This window comes from Tursiops truncatus, chromosome 11 (genome assembly GCF_011762595.2).
Source record: "Tursiops truncatus isolate mTurTru1 chromosome 11, mTurTru1.mat.Y, whole genome shotgun sequence".
NCBI lineage: Eukaryota > Metazoa > Chordata > Mammalia > Artiodactyla > Delphinidae > Tursiops > Tursiops truncatus.
Window position 1 is genome coordinate 44,072,431 of NC_047044.1, and position 21,427 is coordinate 44,093,857.

The following is a 21,427-nucleotide window of genomic DNA, read 5'->3' on the forward strand; positions in this document are numbered from 1 at the left end:
TAGCCCATCCCAATATTATGTGTCCTTCTACAGGTACTGAGTTATTTCTTCAAAACCTGTGATTTTGCACATACTTTGTATCCCTCAGCCTGTGATGTTCAGCCTTCATTCTGTGGCCTGCCTCTCCTACTCAGTATTCAAAGCATGGTTCAATTACCCCATTCTCTGAAAAACAGTTCCTGATCATGTCCTATCTACTTTTTACTGAAATAGCAATGACCTACAACCTAGCTCTTATCCTTGCACTTGACTCTCTTATAGCATCTATCACATTGTGTTATAATTACCCATGTATCTCCTGTTCTAAACACTGAGTACCTTAGGAGTAAGAGAAGGGTCTTTATGGAAAACAACCAGCCAAGCTCTTGGAGTATAGTAGGGGCTCAGTAAATGCTCAGTGAATTATTGAAATGGATTGTCATTAATTATTCACTGGATCTCAGTTTCTCATCTGAGCATGGTGTGACTGTACTAGTTGATATCTAAAGTGCTTCCTAACTTGAAAATATAGATCAGTTGTATGAAATTCTGACCCCAGTATCTCCATTAACACTATTGACCACGTTTTCTGAAAATTTTTTCATTTTGTTTTGAGACTACTCTTCTTTTTTCTCTCTCAAAAGGGATCCTTCTCTTGATTTTTCATATTGAATTCCAGTATCCAATTAAAAAAAAAAAAGCTTAATTTGCAGTTGCTTCCTGCTCTCTCCCCATCTTTCAATCGCCAGTTCTTTATCCATTATTTCAAAGCCTATATCCCCAGTCCTCAATACACATTGTCAGTGAGAAGTTATGTTTCTGAAGAGCAGTTTTTGAATTCTGGCCTGCTTTTGAATTCTGACTGTAAGTAGGAATACTGTTTAGTGTCCAACTCAGGGTCGTTGTGAATATTAAATGAGATCTTACACATAAAGTGCATAGCATGGGGCCTGGTATAAGATAAGCATTCAAGAAAAGAATAAGAATGTCTGCATAAGGTACATATTCAATAAATGCTTGTACCTTGTATGTACTTTGAAAACCATGGTAGTTTTAGATAGAACCCACAGCTGTGAATGAAGCTTAGTGTTATTTATAGTTGTGGCAGTTGAGTTTGGAAATAATCTTAGGCAATCCCTTAACCTTTCTTAATGTTTCTTAAAAGGGCCCCAGATTAATGGTTCAGCCCAAGTAATCTGGTAAAAGAAAAAAAGCCTGTCAGCTGACTTGGTTTATTTAGGCTCATCTAAAGCCCATTTTAGAAAGGAAGCACTATTTGTGTGACTTCATCTCAAGAGACAGTCTATTCGTAAGGATACTTTCTTAAACTGATAATAATTCAGGTAGCTAGAATTTCAGCATAATAGTATGAATTCAGTGGAGATAGGCATTATTGTTTTTTTAAGTCTTGAAGATTAATAGTTGATAGGAATGCTATAATATCTAAAATCTAAGGCAGAGTCTCTCTATTTCACTTAAGATTCATTTTTGGCACCATCAATATTTTTTAAATGAAAGTTTATTAACCCACTATCATGGCAAATAAGAAGATGTGATAAAAATACCACCCTGAAAAAGACTTCCAAATCCTTTAAAGCTACATCTGCCCTTTTTATTAAAAAATTTTGTGAAGGAATTATACTAAATATATTTTAATCTATCATTTTAGAAATATATTTCAATGTATCATTTTAGAAATGGCAAGAGAATTTACCATTTGTCAAACACAAAATACAATAAAAACATCCCATAGAGTTAAGCACTGGGGGGTAATGTCTATTCAGCTCAGGTGTTCACTTCCATTTCTAAAAACATTCTCCATCCCTCCCTACAACTCTAGGACTTCTTTTCCATGCTGTCAAACATAGAGGCAGATATAATGTAGCCTTAATGTTTCACAACTTTTATAATAAAATATTTTATAGTAGACATTTTTTCCCACAACATCATTAAATTTGCTTCAGAATTGCTATGGGCTTAATACAAATTTAGAAAGCAAAAGGAAAACATACTACTCCATGTATTGTTCCATCAACTGTCAACTATGAGCAAAAAAACTAATGGCAAAATGCCTTTTTCTTTTCAAACTAAACTCAGTTCACCAGAAAACACATTCTCTCTCAATACTTTAAACTTTTCTTTTTATATATTTATTGGAATGCTTATTTAAATTTATTTTGAATTATGAAAATCTCAATAAGACTAATGTTTGCCATCAAGTGTTCCAAAGAACAATAGTTAAGAGGGATGTTAATAGATAACTATTTAAAAAATAAACAAAAACAAATGTTTCATGTTCAAAAAGGTTTTGGAAACTCTGGGTCAAACAAAATAAGATAGATTTCTTTACTACAAAATATGCAGAGACTTTAATATGGTAGTTTGTATTATGAGTCTCCAAGTTATAAAAAGCAGCGTTTCTCAAGAAAAGATAATGGAAGCTTTTTTCTTTTAGCCTAGTTTCCATTTACTTGTTCATGAATCAAATAACTACTGATTTGAGTGTTTACTATACTTTCTCTTTTCTGCAGCTTACATTCTTATATGGCAGAGAGAGAAACAGACACACAAATTGTGTTAAATGTTGAGTGAAGAGCAGATGATATAATGAGGAAGGAGAAAAAAAGTCACATAGGATCTCTATGGAGATATGACATTTGAGTTGAGAAAGAAAATTCTAGCCAGAAGAAGCAGACGCAAGAAAGGGTTAAGTGCATCTGTGTTGTAGAAATAGAATGGAGAATACTACAGCTAGAGAAGAACTGCGCAGAGGGAGTAAGAGATGAGGTTGGAGAAGGACACAGATCATTTAAGACATTGTAGGTCATGTTAAGATGTTTAAATTTTATTATAAAAGTGACACAGTGGGACTTCTCTGGTGGTCCAGTGATTAAGACTCTATGCTTCCACTGCAGGGGGTGCAGGTTCAATTCCTGGTGAGGGAACTAAGGTGGTCAGGGAGCTAAGATCTCGCATGCTGGGCGGTGTGGCCAATAAATAAATAAATAAATAATAAAAGCAACACAAAGCAAATGGCTGGTGATGGTCATAGATGGTAATGCATGTAAGCTCTATGAGGGCAGATACGTGCAGCTAGCCACAGAGCCTAGAAGGATATCTAGCCCATAGTATGCATACTATAATGTTTCTTGAATTAAGACCCAGAAAGTGATGATTCTTAGCTAGAAAACAGAAATTTAATATAAAACAAAAACAGGAATATCCAATTTGGCAATGGTATTAAAATTTAAAAAGAGATATACAAAATGGTTTCAGTGAGAGCTCATTCTGAGCTCATATTTTTACAGTTTATAAATGACTTTAGTCTTGGACTTATAAAATTATTAAGGGTCTACAGAGGTCGCTTTTATTTTTCAGAGTTATTTCACTGCATTTTATTGGTGAGTTAAATCTTATGACGCATTTCTACATACTCGGAGAGTCTCAAAATTCTTAGGATATTTACTTTGTATATGACAAAGGTCTACTCCATTTGCAGATAGGTAATCTGTAAGTAAATGAGAGATTCTCAAGAATACAAACTGTCCCTAAAACAGAATTTCTTAGGAAAAGTATGTTTTATTTTAAGTAAACTTTTCTAAGTTACCTCAAGTTATAATAACATCCTTTATATCAACTACATAGTTTACTGTAAAATATTTTTGTAAATATACATATTTATATGGAAATTTTCATGCAGGTACTTTACTGTGTAAATATGTAAAATGGAGGTAGAGAAAATATCTAATTGCACATTAATACCCTTCCATATTTGGTGTAAACATCTTTAGCTAAAATTACAATATAATCACATGTACATAAATGTTTAGTTTACCAATTATAGCATAATTATTATCATGTTTACGATGAAAGTGATATATGAAAAGATATTTTCAATAGTCTCAGAATCATGAATCTGCTTTTCTTATTAATTATAGCTAATTCCAAAGGCTGATTACAAACACAATTTTAACTCCTAACTTCATATACTTAATGTTTATTCAAAAGGCACTATAATTTTTTTTAACCAATAGGAAATATAGGTTTAGGGAAAACATTTAAGTGTTTGAAGAAGGAAAATTAATATTTATTATTTATGCATACTATAGTTTTGGTAGATAAAGATCATCTCAATTGTGCTAATTTCTAACTACTACCATCTGCCTTTTAAAAAAATTTTTAGATTTAAAATTATATAATTTTTGACCATGTTAGACTTAAATAGTTTAACTTTAGGATTCGTGCTGATCCACAATGAGGTCAGGAATATAAACTGTAATTATCACTTTTAATTACCTGAAATTTTTTTTCAAGAACTGAGATAAACAATAAGGTTACCATAGTCACCGAATTCACAAGGGCCATTATAAAGTCAAGATCCTAGACCATTATTGAAGTAAGCATGAGCTAAATGACATAAAATTTTAATCCCAAAATATTTGAGTTTCATTTAGATATCCTTAGAGTTTCACTTGGTAGGAAACATCAGGTAGGTCTTTTATCTACCAATATTGCTTAAGTATTTTTTATAGCTAGTCATGTCATTTGAACACAGGAGACAATTTTAACATTGATGGATCCTGAATGTGGATGATGTAAAATCTTGGAAATAGGGATAGTAATCTCTATTCCCAAAGGTTATTGTGAAGTTTAAATTAAAATAAAATGTATTACGTGTGTTAATGTACTTTGCATATTCTAGATGCTCAATTTATTTCTTCCTATTATTAAATGAAACAACTAACTAATAGGACCTAGGACCTTCTCAAATAGTTGCTTGGGTATAGAACAGATAGACTTCCTTCAGAGTCCTTCAGTAATGCTTCCTATGGAATCATTCCTGGGAAGAAAGAAATTCTTCTAGAGTTGCTAGTACCTACTCTCCAGTAGATAACATCTATTCTTTTATATACATACCTACATACATATACAAGGACACACATATAATATATCCATTATATCCATATACACACACACACACACACACACACAAACACACACACACACACACACACACACATATATATTTGATATCATTTGCCAGAGATCTTGAAAACACCAGTAGGTGACTCTGCCCACTTGTGGGATGAGGGTGTAATAATTAACCAATACCATTCTGTTGATTACTGGGTTGCCTTTTGAAGATCCTCCTCTGCCACAAAATTTGAGTGCCTCAAACTACAGAGTGAAGCAAAGAATCCAAATAAAAACCCCAGAGCAAAAATCATTCTTCTTTCTGTAGAGAAACTCCAAAGAAATTTTTTTAAAGTAATTGCCTTTAAAGATAAATAATCATCTTAAAGATCAATTACTGGTAGAAATGATTAAGTGTATTTATTATGTGTTATTAAAATTAGAAATGTTAACTCTGTGTCTATTTTAACAAATAAACACATTCTAGAGTGAGTGTAATCAGGGAGAAGTAAAATTGGAGAGTGAGTAGGGTAAAGGCTTTTATTTTCAAAAATGAAGTATCCTTTTAGGAATTTTAAGTACTTAGTGATAGAAGGACAGATAAGACAGTGCTGTGAGGTTTCTTCCAACCCCAATAATTCTGCCTTTGAAACTTATTCTGAATAAAATAAACAGTATTAGTAAACTGAATGAAACCATTTGGTGAGAAAGTCACATTCTGAAATAAAACATATACTGGACCTGAAAATATGGAATAACAATGACCTCTTATGATGAATATGAATTTTTTTGAGAAGACTGATACAGGAGAATCAGTAAATGCATTTAGACATTACAATCCCTTTTTAAACAAAATAGGAAATGGAAGAAAATCAGTTTGGGAAACATAGTTATATCTAAAAAGTAAACAAGTAAAAATATCCTCCTTCCAGGAAATATAAAATTAAATGCCTTGCCACAAATTACTAAAGTTATACAAATTCCAGCTGAATAAATAAATAAAAACAGTACTAAGTACCTTGATCAATGTTTTCCCCAAGGTCAGAAATGGGACAATAAATATTTTGACAGTCAATAAACTGATGGATGAGGAATTATTACAATTCTAAACAACTTTTTTAGAAAAAAAATTTGAAAAAATCAAATAGCTGTATTTTTCACATTGGGGAAAATCACAGTTAAAATATTAGACATTAATTCTGAAGGGCTTATAGGTTTTACCTTTCAGATGAACATTAGCTATAGGTAGTATGGATGGCAGGCTTTTGTTTTCATACAGGTCCATACATTCACTCCTCTTCATTAAGGGAAAACAGGATATAGATAAGGATTGGTTTTGGATACCCAAATTATCTCCATCTGCATCTTGATTTTCCTCTATGAAAATCCAATTACAATATTCTATTTGAATAACATATTCAAAATAATTAACAATAGTTATGCTACAACCCCATGTGCTCAGAAAAAAAGGCCATCTGTAGTTATCTATTATGGCCAAATAGATACTATAATAACTGAATATCAGCTTTTCTTCTACTAAAATATAGAAGTAAATTATTACCACAGCTATGTCACTTCCAGAGGGGTTTCCAGGTTCATGTATTTAACTTCCTCCTGAGTATCACAATTTGATTTTCCAAAATGCCAACACATACCAAACATGCACATAACTTAATGCATATCTAATCCACAAAACCTTATGCTCTTATTCCTGTGATTTTTATTTAGAGAATAACACTACCATCCAACCCGATTCGAAATTTAAACCATTGAACAGATCAGAAGCCAAGGAATCATTCTTGGTATTCCAGGGATAGGGATGGGGAGGCAAGGCACAAGTAGAGAGGAGAAGCTGCAGAAATTTTCTAGAGGCAGTTCGCTGAGGACTTGTAAACCATCTTAAAGTTTTTTGAACTTTATTCTAAGCATAATGGATAGCACTGTGATTTTAAGACTACAGTATATGGTATGCTAAGATCTAGTTTTGCGTTCTGAATTTTTCAACATTATTCAGTGTTGCTGATTTGTAAGTTGTTTCAGTATCCAAACGTTATTTTCAATCTGTTTTTTCTCGATATGATCATTGCTATTTTTATATGATGAATTCCATTTCATCCTATTTTGCACATATTTGTAACTTTCTATATACAATTTCATTCTGTCCTCTCCATGGACTTTGAAATACCTTCGTTTTAGCAATGACTAAACATTTTGTGAACTCTCCATCTACTGTTCTCCTAGCTTTAAAATATTAAATGGCAGAAAGCATATTATCTTTTCCTTCAGTATGTTAATTCTCATATGTTCATTATTTTCAAGCAAGCTTTTCAGCACATTACATTCACAGAAAAATCATAATCGTCAGTGTACTTTTAACAGATATGTATGAAATACTTCAGTGAATTTTTTCTTATGTATACATCATAGTATATATTTACATAATATACAAAAATCATTTCATATATGATTAATATTTCTTTATAGGGTAACGCTTTAAATAAATTTTAAAACTTGACCTTGCTTATTTGAAATGTAAGGCCAATCAGTATTGTCTTCTTTTTTTTTTCATTTTTTTTTTAACATCTGTATTGGAGTATAATTGCTTTACATTGTTGTGTTACTTGCTGCTGTATAACAAAGTGAATCAGCTATACGTATACATATATCCCCATATCCCCTTCCTCTTGCATCTCCCTCCCAACCTCCCTATCCCACCCCTCTGGGTGGTCACAAAGCACCAAGCTGACCTACCTGTGCCATGCGGCTGCTTTCCACTAGCTATCTGTTTTACATTTGGTAATGTATATATGTCAATGCTACTCTCTCACTTCTTCCCAGCTTACCCTTTCCCCTCTCCGTATCCTCAAGTCAGTTCTCTACCTCTGTGTCTTTATTCCTATCCTGCCCCAAGGTTCTTCAGAACCTTTGTTTTTTTGATTCCATATGTATGTGTTAGCATACGGTATTTGTTTTTCTCTTTCTGACTTACTTCACTCTGTATGACAGATTCTATGTCCATCCACCTCACTACAAATAACTCAATTTCATTTCTTTTTATGGCTGAGTAATATTCCATTGTATATGTGCCACATCTTCTTTATCCATTCATCTGCCTATGGACACTTAGGTAGCTTCCTGGCTATTATAAATAGTGCTGCAATGAACATTGGGGTAATGAGTCTTTTTGAGTTATGGTTCTCTCAGTGTATATGCTCAGTAGTGGGATTGCTGGGTCATATGGTAGTTCTATTTTTAGGTTTTTAAGGAACCTCCATACTGTTCTTCATATAGGCTGTATCAATTTACATTGCCACCAACCAACAGTATAGGAGGGTTCCCTTTACTCCACACCCTCTCCAGCATTTATTGTTTGTGGATTTTTTGATGATGGCCCTTCTGACTTGTGTGAGGTGATACCTCATTGTAGTTTTGATTTGCATTTCTCTAATGATTAGTGATGTTGAACATTCTTTCATGTGTCTGCTGGCAATCTGTATATCTTCTTTGGAGAAATGTCTATATGGTCTTCCGCGCATTTTGGGATTGGGTTTTTTTTTTTGGTATTGAGCTTCATGAGCTGCTTGTAAATTTTGGAGATTAATCCTTTGTCAGTTGCTTTGTTTGCAAATATTTTCTCCCATTCTGAGGGTTGTCTTTTCATCTTCTTTATGGTTTCCTTTGCTGTGAAAAAGCTTTTAAGTTTCATTAGGTCCCAATTTTTTACTTTTGCTTTTATTTCCATATCTCTAGGAGGTGGGTCAAAAATGGTCTCTCTGTGTTTTATGTCATAGGGTGTTCTGCCTATGTTTTCCTCTAAGAGTTTTATAGTGTCTAGCTTTACATTTAGGTCTTTAATCCTCCTTGAGTTTATTTTTGTATATGGTGTTAGAGAGTGTTCTAATTTCATTCTTTTACATGTAGCTGTCCAGTTTTCCCAGCACCATTTATTGAAGAGGCTGTCTTTTCCCCATTGTATATTCTTGCCTCCTTTAACAAAGATAAGGTGACCATACATGCGTGGGTTTATCTCTGGGCTTTCTAACCTGTTCCATTGATCTATATTTCTATTTTTGTGCCAGTACCATAGTCTCTTGATTACTGTAGCTTTGTAGTATAGTCTGAAGTCAGGAAGCCTCATTCCTCCAGCTCCGTTTTTCTTTCTCAAAATTGCTTTAGCTATTCGGCATCTTTTGTGTTTCCATACAAATTGTAAAAGTTTTTGTTTTAATTCTGTGAAAAATACCATTGGTTGTTTGATAGGGATTGCATTAAATTGAGATTGCTTTGGGTAGTATAGTCATTTTCACAACGTTGATTCTTCCAATCCAAGAACATGGTATATCTCTCCATCTGTTTGTATCATCTTTAATTTCTTTCATCAGTGTCTTATAGTTTTCTGCATACAGGTCCTTTGTCTCCTTAGGTAGGTTATTCCTAGGTATTTTATTCTTTTTGTTGCAATAGTAAATAGGAGTGATTCCTAAATTTCTGTTTCAGATTTTTCATCAGTGTATAAAGATGCAGGAGATTTCTGTGCATTAATTTTGAATCCTGTTACTTTACCAAATTCATTGATTAGTTCTAGTAGATTTCTGGTAGCATCTTTAGCATTCTCTATGTATAATATCATGTCATCTGCAAACAGTGACAGCTTTACTTCTTTTCCCATTTGGTTTCCTTTTATTACTTCTCTGATTGCTGTGGCTAAGACTTCCAAAACTATGTTGAATAATAGTGGTGAGAGTGGTCAACCTTGTCTTGTTCCTGATCTTAGTGGAAATGGTTTCAGTTTTTCACCATTGTGGATAATGTTGCCCATGGGTTTGTCATACATGGCCTTTACTATCTTGAGGAAAGTTGCCTCTATGCCTCCTTTCTGGAGGGTTTTTATCATAAATGGGTGTTGAATTTTGTCGAAAGCTTTTTCTGCATCTATTGAGATGATCATATGGTTTTTATCCTTCAATTTGTTAATATGGTGTATCACATTGATTGATTTGCATATATTGAAGATCATTGCATTCCTGGGATAAACCCCACTTGATCATGATGTATGATCCTTTTAATGTGCTGTTGGATTCTGTTTGCTAGTATTTTGTTGAGGATTTTTGCATCTACGCTCATCAGTGATATTGGCCTGTAGGTTTCGTTTTTTGTGACATCTTTGTCTGGTTTTGGTATCAGGGTGATAGTGGCCTCGTAGAATGAGTTTGGGAGTGTTCCTCCCTCTGCTATATTTTGGAAGGGTTTGAGAAGGTTAGGTGTTAGCTCTTCTCTAAATGTTTGATAGAATTTGCCTGTGAAGCCATCTGGTCCTGGGCTTTTGTTTTTTGGAAGATTTTTAATCACAGTTTCGATTTTAGTGCTTGTGATTGGTCTGTTTATATTTTCTATGTCTTGTTGATTCAGTCTCAGAAGGTTGTGCTTTTCTAAGAATTTGTCCATTTTATTGGCATATAGTTGTTTGTAATAATCTCTGATGATCCTTTGTATTTCTGCAGTGTCAGTTGTTACTTTTCCTTTTTCTTTCTAATTCTGTGGATTTGAGTCTTCTCCCTTTTTTTCTTTATGAGCCTGGCTAATGATTTATCAATTTTGTTTATCTTCTCAAAGAGCCAGCTTTTAGTTTTATTGATCTTTGCTATTGCTTTCTTCATTGCTTTTTCATTTATTTCTGATCTGATCTTTATGATTTCCTTCCTCCCGCTAACTTAGGGTTTTTTTGTTGTTCTTCTTCTTCTTTCTCTAATTGCTTTAGGTGTAAGGTTAGATTGTTTATTTGAGATGTTTCTTGTTTCTTGAGGTAGGATTTTATTGCTGTAAACTTCCCTCTTAGAAGTGCTTTTATTGCATCCCATAGGTTTTGGGTCATCGTGTTTTCATTGTCCTTTTTCTCTAGGTATTTTTTGATTTCCTCTTTGATTTCTTCAGTGATCTCTTGGTTAGCGTATTGTTTAGCTTCCATGTGTTTGTATTTTTTTACAGTTTTTTTCCTGTAATTGATATCTAGTCTCATAGCATTGTGGTTGGAAAAGATACTTGATAAGATTTTAATTTTCTTAAATTTACCAAGGCTTGATATGTGACCCTAGATATGATCTATCCTAGAGAATATTCCATGAGCACTTGAGAAGAAAGTGTATTCTGTTGTGTTTGGATGGAATGTCCTATAAATTTCAATTAAAGCAATCTTGTTTAATGTGTCATTTAAAGCTTGTGTTTCCCCTTTTATTTTCATTTTGGTTGACATGTCTGCTGGTGAAAATGGGTGTTAAAGTCTCCTACTATTATTGTGTTACTGTTGATTTCCCCTTTTATGGCTGTTAGCATTTGCCTTATGTATTGAGGCGCTCCTATGTTGGGTGCATAAATATTTACAATTGTTATATCTTCTTCTTGGATTGATCCCTTGATCATTGTGTAGTGTCCTTCTTTGTCTCTTGCAATAGTCTTTATTTTAAAGTCTATTTTGTCTGATATGAGAATTGCTACTTCAGCTTTCTTTTGATTTCCATTTGCATGGAATATCTTTTTCCATCCCCTCACTTTCAGTCTGTATGTGTCCCTAGGTCTGAAGTGGGTCTCTTGTAGACAGCATATATACGCGTCTTTTTTTTGTATCCATTCAGCCAGTCTCTGTCTTTTGTTTGGAGCATTTAATCCATTTACATTTAAGGTAATTATCGATATGTATGTTCCTATTGCCATTTTCTTTTGTTTTGTGGTTATTTTTGTAGGTCCTTTTCTTCTCTTGTGTTTCCTGCCTGGAGAAGTTCCTTTAGCATTTATTATAAAGCTGGTTTCGTGGTGCTGAATTCTCTTAACTTTTGCTTGTCTGTTAAGGTTTTAATTTCTCCATTGAATCTGAATGAGATCCTTGCTGGGTAGAGGAATCTTGGTTGTAGTTTTTTCCCTTTCATCACTTTAAATATGTCCTGCCACTCTCAAACTCTGCCTTGCAGAGTTTCTGCTAAAAGATCAGCTGTTAACCCTATGGAGATTCCCTTGTTTGTTATTTGTTGCTTTTCCCTTGCTGATTTCAATATTTTTTCTTTGTATTTAATTTTTGATAGTTTGATTAATATGTGTTTTGTTGTGTTTCTACTTGGCTTTATCCTGTATGGGAGTCTCTGCGCCTCCTGGACTTGATTGACTATTTTTTTTCCCATGTTATGGAAGTTTTCAACTATCATCTCTTCAAATATTTCTTCATTCCCTTTCCTTTTCTCTTCTTCTTCTGGGACCCCTAAAATTTGAATGTTGTTGTGTTTAATGTTGTCCCAGTAGTCTCTGAGACTGTCCTCAAGTCTTTTCATTCTTTTTTCTTTATTCTTCTCTGTGGTAGTTATTTCCACTATTTTACCTTCCAGGTCACTTATCCATTCTTCTGCCTCAGTTATTCTGCTATTGATTGTTTTTAAAGAATTTTTAATTTCATTTATTGTGTTGTTCATCATTGTTTGTTTGCTGTTTAGTTCTTCTAGGTCCTTGTTAATCATTTTGTTTATTTTCTCCCTTCTATTTCCATGATTTTGGATCATGTTTACTATCATTACTCTGAATTATTTTTCAGGTAGCCTGCCTATTTCCTCTTCATTTGTTTGGTCCGGTGGGTTTTTACCTTGCTCCTTCATCTGCTGTGTGTTTCTCTGTCTTCTCATTTTGCTTTACTTACTGTGTTTGAGGTCTCCTTTTCACAGGCTGCAGGTTCATAGTTTCCATTGTTTTTGGTTTCTTCCCCCAGTGGGTAAGGTTGACTCAGTGGGCTGTGTAGGCTTCCTGCTGGAGGGGACTGATTCCTGTGTTCTGGTGGATGAGGCTGTATATTTTCTTTCTAGTAAGGACCCCATCCGGTGGTGTGTTTTGGGATGACTGTGCACTTATTACAATTTTTGGCAGCCTCTGCTAATGGGTGGTGTTGTGTTCCTGTCTTTCTAGTTGTTTGGCATGGGGTGTCCAGCACTGTAGCTTGCTGGTCGTTGAGTGGAACTGGGTCTTATCGTTGAGACAGAGATCTCTGGGAGAGCTCTCACTAATTGATATTTCATGGGGCCTGGAGGTCTCTGGTGGTCCAATGTCCTGAACTCGTCTCTCCCACCTCAGAGGCTCAGGCCTGACAGCAGGCTGGAGCACCAAGACCCTGTAGCCACACAGGTTTTGGCAGTCTGAGGCCTTCTGCTATTGTTCAGTAGTGTCCTGTAGGAGTTGTTCCCCACGTAGATTTTTTTTTAATGTATTTGTGCAGAGGAAGGTGATCTCCACATCCTGTTCATCCACCATATTGAAGGTCCTCTCTCTTCACACCTCCTGTTGCTAGAGGATCCTCATTTCATCTGGAAAGGACATAAATCTGGCAATCTCACTTCAGGCCTAGCCCATCCATGTTTTTTCCCTTTGTGCTTAGTCTGTTTCACTTGCTTATAGCCGGCCCCATGCAGAGGCCTTGTCCTCAGCCCTTCAGACCAGAGTTCCTCGTGAAATGGCTGAGCCAACACCTCAGCTCGGGATGTGTGCTGAAGCTCCTCACAAGACACTCAACTCAAGATGGCGGCAGGCCATGCACAGAGACACTGCATACGCCCTGCAGTGTGATGTCAGTATTGTCTTCTGTTTTTAAAATTTATTCAGAAGATGATTCAATAAACAAAGATACTTTCATTTTCAGTCAAGATTTTGGTCAGTAAGGTTTTCCAGATCAATTTTTCTATGTAAGGAGACATATATAAAACAGGTATCAGATGAAAAATATCACCCAGTCATTCATCTTTTGTTTACTCATTTAGCAACTGTATTAGTTGCCTTTTATGTTACTGTTGTGGTGAATAAAAAATTGACCCAGACTGGAACTTGGTCTTCCAAGAGGTAGCGTTCTTTGTTTCAAGTAAAAGATGTTAACAACCAAAGTGATAGGATTTTTTTTTTTATTGTTTGTTTGATTACTGAATTTGAAAAAGTCTGTTTGTAAAGAAAAGTAAATGAGGGAATTTCTTCAATTAAAAGAAATGAAAAGTTAAGTAAATATAATTCCTCTCAGAAGTAAAATATTTAACATTAGTATATAAATACTATTCAATGCAATTTTTAAAACCTCACCTATTGAAAAATGGGTAAATTATATGAAAAGGAAATTCACAAAATAACAAATATAAATTATTTAAAATAATGTTAGACTTTTTGGTCACTTTCGATGAGGTTTGGAAAGTCTATGATGATTTGAATACAAAGTAAAGTAAAGCTTTTAGACAGCAAAATGACAATAAATTTTAAAAATTAAACTTCCATACTGCAGACTAATCCTTAGAAAAATACAAAAACTTACAAAAAGACATACATAAAGTCATATTGTTGATTTTATTTTATTTATTTTTTATAACATATTTATTGGAGTATGATTTCTTTACAATATTGTGTTAGTTTCTTTGATTTTATTTTAAAATTATAAAACAATCTGTTAAATGTTTAGAGACTGATGAAATAAAATACATACTAAAGATGGACATTCGTACAGTATTAAAATTACATTCCATGTAAAGATAAAAGAATTACCTTATATGCTAATATAATTAAGTGATAAAAACACAAAAATAGTATAGTCCATATGAACTTCATTTTATTGTGTACACATATATGTATATGTGTACAAAATGATAACAAAAGCAGAAAAATTGGCAAAGATAACTCGGGGGAGTGTAGATATAGGTAATTTTTCAAACATTTTACAGTAAAATTTAGAAAGCATAGAAGGAAATTTATCATTGAATTTGGCCCATGCTGTAAACATTTAAGAACTATGTGGTACCTACATATAAAGTAAGGATTCTGCAAGACAAAATGAAATTAGTGTTATAATAAAATATTGAACAGAATTTAAGGATTCTGAGATAGAACAATTATTTCCACTAAAATAATTCATCAAAAAAGCTTTGGGCTTCCCTGGTGGCACAGTGGTTGAGAGTCCGCCTGCCAATGCAGGGGACATGGGTTCGTGCCCTGGTCTGGGAAGATCCCACATGCCACGGAGCGGCTGGACCCATGAGCCATGGCCGCTGAGCCTGCGCGTCCGGAGCCTGTGCTGCACAACAGGAGAGGCCACAACAGTGAGAGGCCCGCGTACTGCAATTAAAAAAAAAAAAAAAGCTTTTATGTAGAAATTTAGAATAGTGTAGAATTTTAGTTGAACCTTAGAAAAAACTGAGGCACACCATAATCAAAAGCAACAAGACATCAACATGTGTATTTTTGGAAAAAGGAATAATTTTTGTGCCACCTGAACAGAGCTTACATGCAGGAAGTCGATCTAAGGAAGCTGGAATTTTCCTAACCAGCTATAGGAATCTTTTGTTGCCCTAAAAAAGACAAAGAAAGAGAGAGAGAGAAGGAAGGGAGGGAGGGAGGGAGGGAGAGAAGGAGGGAGGGAGGGAGAGAAGGAGGGAGGAAGGGAGGGAAGGAGGGAGGAAGGGAGGGAGGGAGAGAAGGAGGGAGGAAGGGAGGGAAGGAGGGAGGAAGGGAGGGAAAGAAGGCAGGAAGGCAAGAAAGAAGGCAGGAAGGAAGGAAGGAAGGAAGGAAAAAGGAAAGAGAGAGAAAGAAAGAAAGTTAGTAGAGAGTATTTCCTATTACCCAGGGGTAAATATAAGCTCATTCTCCTTCAGTTGCTCGAGTTAGCTACTCACTCAGTGATTAGTTAAATGAGTCATTGTCCAGATTTTTCTTCAAAAAGGGAAGTTATGTTCCATGTTTATAAATAAAAATAAATGAATCTGCAAATTGCAAATATTTTTTTGAGATTAATTTGATTTTGCTTTTGGAAAACGTTAAGGCTGAAAACACTTCACAACCTTTTTCCAGAATCCAACAATTTTTTTCAGATATCTCAGGTGATTTATTTTACAAATGTCAATCTAGATTATTTTACATAAAAGTTTTCAAAATTATGTATACACTTAATCCTCTAAAAACTGTTTAAAACTATTTTTTCTATAAGATTATAATTAGCTTCTCTTCTATCAACTTCTGTGTCAGAGGTTTAGAGAATCTAATTTGGGACAAGTTTTATAATAATCATTTTAAAAAATGTCACTACTAATATTCTAAACTCCTTTAGTTTTGCAATTTGACACAACCCAAAAGAAAATATCTTCTAAAATCAAATGAGCTTCTGAATACAGTTTTCAAAATAAAACACTGAGATTGTTCTCATAATACTATAAATTTAGTCACCACATTTCTAAGTTACATCAATTTATCAACATCCTTGGACCTAAAATAGCAGCACTCAACTGTTAAATTGATATATTACAGACATCCATTATTGTATAGTTCTGGACATATTTATAATATTCAAGCAATACACAGATAATTAAATCCTTTGTCTAGTGAGTTTTCTAAACTTAGAAAATTACAGAAGAGTTAACTCTAAAAGTCTCCATCAACATTTTAGAATGATGCCTCAGCGACAGTTAGAAAAACTAATGTGAAGGACTTCAGGATACTTACACAGAAATCAGTGACAGGACTGAAATGAAAAGAAACAGCATGCAAGTTAGGAACCTGGGTCTGAAATCACACTGATGACATTTAATGTGCATGTCTGCCACTAACTACTTTTGTGACTTTAGGCAAATGATTTGATCTCTCTGGGTTACTATTTTCTAATCAGTAAAATGAAGGTAGCAATATAGTTTAACTCAAAAATTTTGAGAGTTCAATAACACAATAACATTCAAACACCAAGAAATATATCTGACACAGAAAAAATGCCCAATACATACATGTTATTATTTTCTTTTAAATAGGTGTCATAAAAATACAGAAAATAGTATGTCTAATTCTGTTGTTTCAAAGGAGCATATATCTAAATGCTGAGTAATTTCTTATGAGACCTACGGATATACTTATAGCTTTTTTCCCCTATTGTTTCCTCTGGAATTATTCAGAAATGCATTTCCTTTAAGCGAGTTCTAATGGCTGTCACTATGATTTAAAGCTTTCTACAGAATCTTTCACATAGGGTATGGCTGCCTAAATTACTTTGGACCTAATTTTAGATAAACCGCCATAGCAAGTGTTGAATAAATGCATGAGTAAGCAAAGTAAGGCAAAACAGATATTTAACATTTGTGACTGGTGTTATCTTTCTAGAGTGTTTGAATAGAAGTAGTTTAAGTTGGTTAATTAGGTTCCTCCACACATGCAAAACTTCATGTTCAGAAACATTACATTACACTCATCGTCTCTCTAAAAGGCTTGTCACTAAATTCCCTCACAGTGGGTGAGAGAGCAAGAGGCAGAGAGAGAAAGAGAGAGAGAGAGAATGAATCAGATCAATTCCAGATACATTTCCCTCAAAGACACCATCTCATCTTTTAACACAATAATACTGAAGTATAAGGTGGAAGTCTGATATTAAAATACATTTAGGCTAGCAGTATTTTTCGACAGAAAAGTTCCGTGATGTAAATGATGTTGTTTTGGTAAAATTAAATTCATTCTATTGGCATGATGTATATTGATTATACATATTAGTTATTACACTGGATGAACATCTTAAAAATAAAATGAATTTAATACAATTAATTTGACAATGTGAAAAATGGAAAGAATGGCAAAATTCTACAAGCTGTGGTTGAATTTTAAATATAGCTGAATGTAAAATGGAAATGTAAGTATGGACTACACATGGAGAGAGACTGATACCCCCTTCTCCTTTACATCATCTCCCCCATCATTCATAATAAACACAAAGGTCTCCTTACAGAGCTGTGACTAGAAATAAGTTACAAAATAATTTCATTTTTAGCAGTATTATCTTGAAAATTATTATTTAAATAATCTTTAATTAGTGTATGTGAATAATTTCCTCTTCATCCACTATGATTTGCTTCAGGCAGCTTCAGCAGGTAACTCAGACACCGGTCTCTGAAACTCCTTGTTAATATCCAGTATTACAAGTGCTTCTTCTGAATCGAATGCAAACTTTGAATGCAAATTGACCACAGGGTGAAATCAATGAAGTCCACCCAAATGCTAAATGAGGTCAAAGAAAAAAGCCATAATAGACAAAAAATAGACAAATGAATAAAGTGATGAAAGATAGCTAACTGTAAGAGTTCTGTAAAAGTTACTATTATCAATCATAAGCACCAAAGTCACGTTTAAAATGTCAAGAGTAAAGCTGAACATTTAAAGGAAAGAGAAAATAAGTGCTCTGTTAATTTACAAAAGTATAGTTCTCTTGTCCAGAAAATTGAATACTTGCAACTTTACGCTATCCTTTTAATTACAAAAAGGTCTTTATTGATAGTTGAATTATTTAAAATTCATCCTAGGTCTGTTTAGTTCATATTCAATCATTTCAGATTTAGTTGATTTCAAACACAGTGAGTATTTCCCATACAACTTTGGGGAAATGTTGTTCTGAGCCCTTAGAAACTCAATGGCTATGAAAAAGTACATTTATTGACAAAGAGCCAGCTTTGGTATTAAGCCACACCTATGTGACAAAGTTTTAAAAAGTTATTTTAAATTTTGAGCTCTGGCTCTCAGCCACACATTCTCAGTACTAAACCGTCAGAGCCAATTTCTCCTAGGCAGTTAAATTAATTCAGAAGGATGCTCTTTGCCAACACTATGCTTTACAGTTTGCTGAGATTTTATTGCTACTCTACATTCGCTATCCAGTCTTCTCCAGGCCAGATGACTGGCTGCAACTTCAGCAGATGAGCTGTAGATTTTCTACATAAGCATGAATAGCAGTTTCTTCCAAGGTGTTCACCCATTCCAATTTCTGCTCCATCACTTTTAATTTAATTCTTCTTGGCTCTCCTTAACCTCTTAATTTTCTGTATCCATACATATTCCACTATTCAAGAATACCTTTTTCCCTTTTTATTCAACAGACAGCATCTACCACAGTTTCCAAAACCATTGCAGGTGGGTTGAGGGTCATAGCTGCAGTTCGAATAAAACATTTTTGTTTTTTAGCTCCTTGCTCCTTGAGAGCTTGTTAGAAACGCAAGCTACATTCCACCCAGACCTATTGAATCAGAATTTGCCATTTAACAAGATCCCAAAGTGATTTAAATACACATTAAAATTTGCAAAACACTGAAGCTAACACAGTTCATTCAGCTGAGAAGGTAAGATGACTTTCTTTATTCCCCCAGGTTGGGTGGATGGAGAGAGCATGGGTAAGTCAAGGAAGGCCATGCTCTTTCCACTGTCCAGGATATAGCTCAAAAAGCCTCCATGAACACACACCACTGAAGCACATTAACCACCAAACAGTCCAACTCACTAAAACAGAGGTCTCCAACACACAGTGCTCTTTTATCTCCTATGAGCCATAGTATGTTACTACATATATAAATATTCAAAGTAGACACAATACTAATTTTTTCTACAAAATTTCGTAGTAAGCATTTCCAAAAACAAGCTTCATTTTGTGAAAACCTATCAAACAGTATTTTACTATGAACAGTACATAAACCATGCTCCCAGAAGACACAAGATAGGGGAGACAAACACGTATTTTTAGAAACTGGAAAACTGGAAATGGACCTACTTTTCTTTGTTTTAAGAAGCAAATATCTACTCCTGTTATGTATGGTGTGTGTGATGTTCTTACGACTGTCTCATTCCCAATGCTATGCACTTTCAACATGCATATGATATTTAGGGAGAAGACTATTTCAAAATATAGTTCAGACTCAAAGTCTGAAAAATTGAAGTCTGTCCTCATCTGCACCACTGATTCCATCTATAAAGCAGTAGCAACTGCACAATACAGGTGGGCAAACACTGCATAAAATGTGTGTAGAGCATGTCTACCACAATGAAATAAAAAGGCTATATTTCAAAACATGGCACTCCATTTTAGTAAAGGTGTACACTGACATTTTAAAAATAAATACTCTGGGCTCCTGGTGTACCTCTCACGGGCATAGAGTATATGTCTACACTGCAGTTTTGATAGCGTAATATTATTTTTCACTGTTGGTTCACATTATGTAATTTTCATATTTATATAAAAATGCAATAAACATGAACTATTTTCCAGTAAAATGCAATGAAGAAAATTTAAGTTGTAAGAGTAATAAAAATTAATCCAAACTTTTTCTTTATGTGCATATGCCAGGATTATTATTAAAAAGTTTAAACTTTATTACTAACAGTTCTATTCATTATAGTTCCTTTGGAAACTTCCTAAGAAAAATTGTTAAAAATTACAGTTTTTTATGACCTGTCTTTTGATATGAAAAACAAATATTTGGTAGTGTTTCCAAAACCATTGAATTCAATCTCTTCTCTCTCTCTCTCTGGGCAGTACATTTCTATCATAATTCCCAGAAGATAGTTAATTAAATTTTTAGAATTATGACCAACTCCTTCTTTTCAACACACACACACAGACTAAAAATAAATAGGTTGATGTTGACTTTTATGAAATGAATTGATCCTTTAAAGACTTTTTTTCAGGGGGATGAAAGAAGTCCTCATCTTTTTTTTTTATTGAAGTATAGTTGATTTACAATGTTTCAGGTGTACAGCAAATCCCACTTCTTGGCCCAGGAGTGGGATTCCTAGGTCTTATGGTAACTCTATTTTTAGTTTTTTAAGAAACCTCCATACTGTTTTCCATAGTGGCTGCACCAATTTACATTCCCACCAACAGTGTAGGATGGTTCCCTTTTCTCCACACCCTCTCCAGCATTTATTATCTGTAGACTTTATGATGATGGCCATTCTGACCAGTGTGAAGTAATACCTCATTGTAGTTTTGATTTGCATTTCTCTAATAATTAGCTATGTTGACATCTTTTCATGTTCCTGTAGACCATCTGTATGTTTTTGAAGAAATATCTATTTAGATCTTTTGCCCATTTTTTGATTGGGCTGTTAATTTTTTTGATATGGAGCTGTATAAGCTGTTTATATATTTTAGAAGTTAATCCCTTGTTGGTTGCATCATTTGCAAATATTTTCTAAGTCCTCATTCTTGATTAAAGTAATATTCTTAAAAATTTTCAGACCTTCTATAAACATTTGGTCTATACCAAAATGGGTCCATAAATTTATAAATAAATATCTCATATTGATGAATAAGTGGATTACAAATGATAGTTACAACCAGACATTTTCTAAATAGGTACTAAACTAAATGGTTCCCCTTTCTTAATTTATATTGCACAACACTGGTAAAATCTTACAAACTCACGTGATAGGTGAGGTTATTTATGCTAAAGTTGTTTGTCTAGTGATACAAATCTGGATTATCCAGACCAAAAGCAGAGGTCCTGATCCCAGATATAACTGATGATTGATTCTCTCCTATACCATTTTGCTTCTCAGAAATGAAATCTTTGATTATGGGCCAATCACCAATATGAATTGGTTAGTTCCTGCTTCCTTAGAGAAGGAAGGTACTGGCCAGACATGGTCTGTAATTGATTTTATTCATGTCTAATAACACTGACACTTGACAGATTATTTTATCTCTGATGTTATAAGACCTAGAAAAGTGGAAACTTAGAGCACT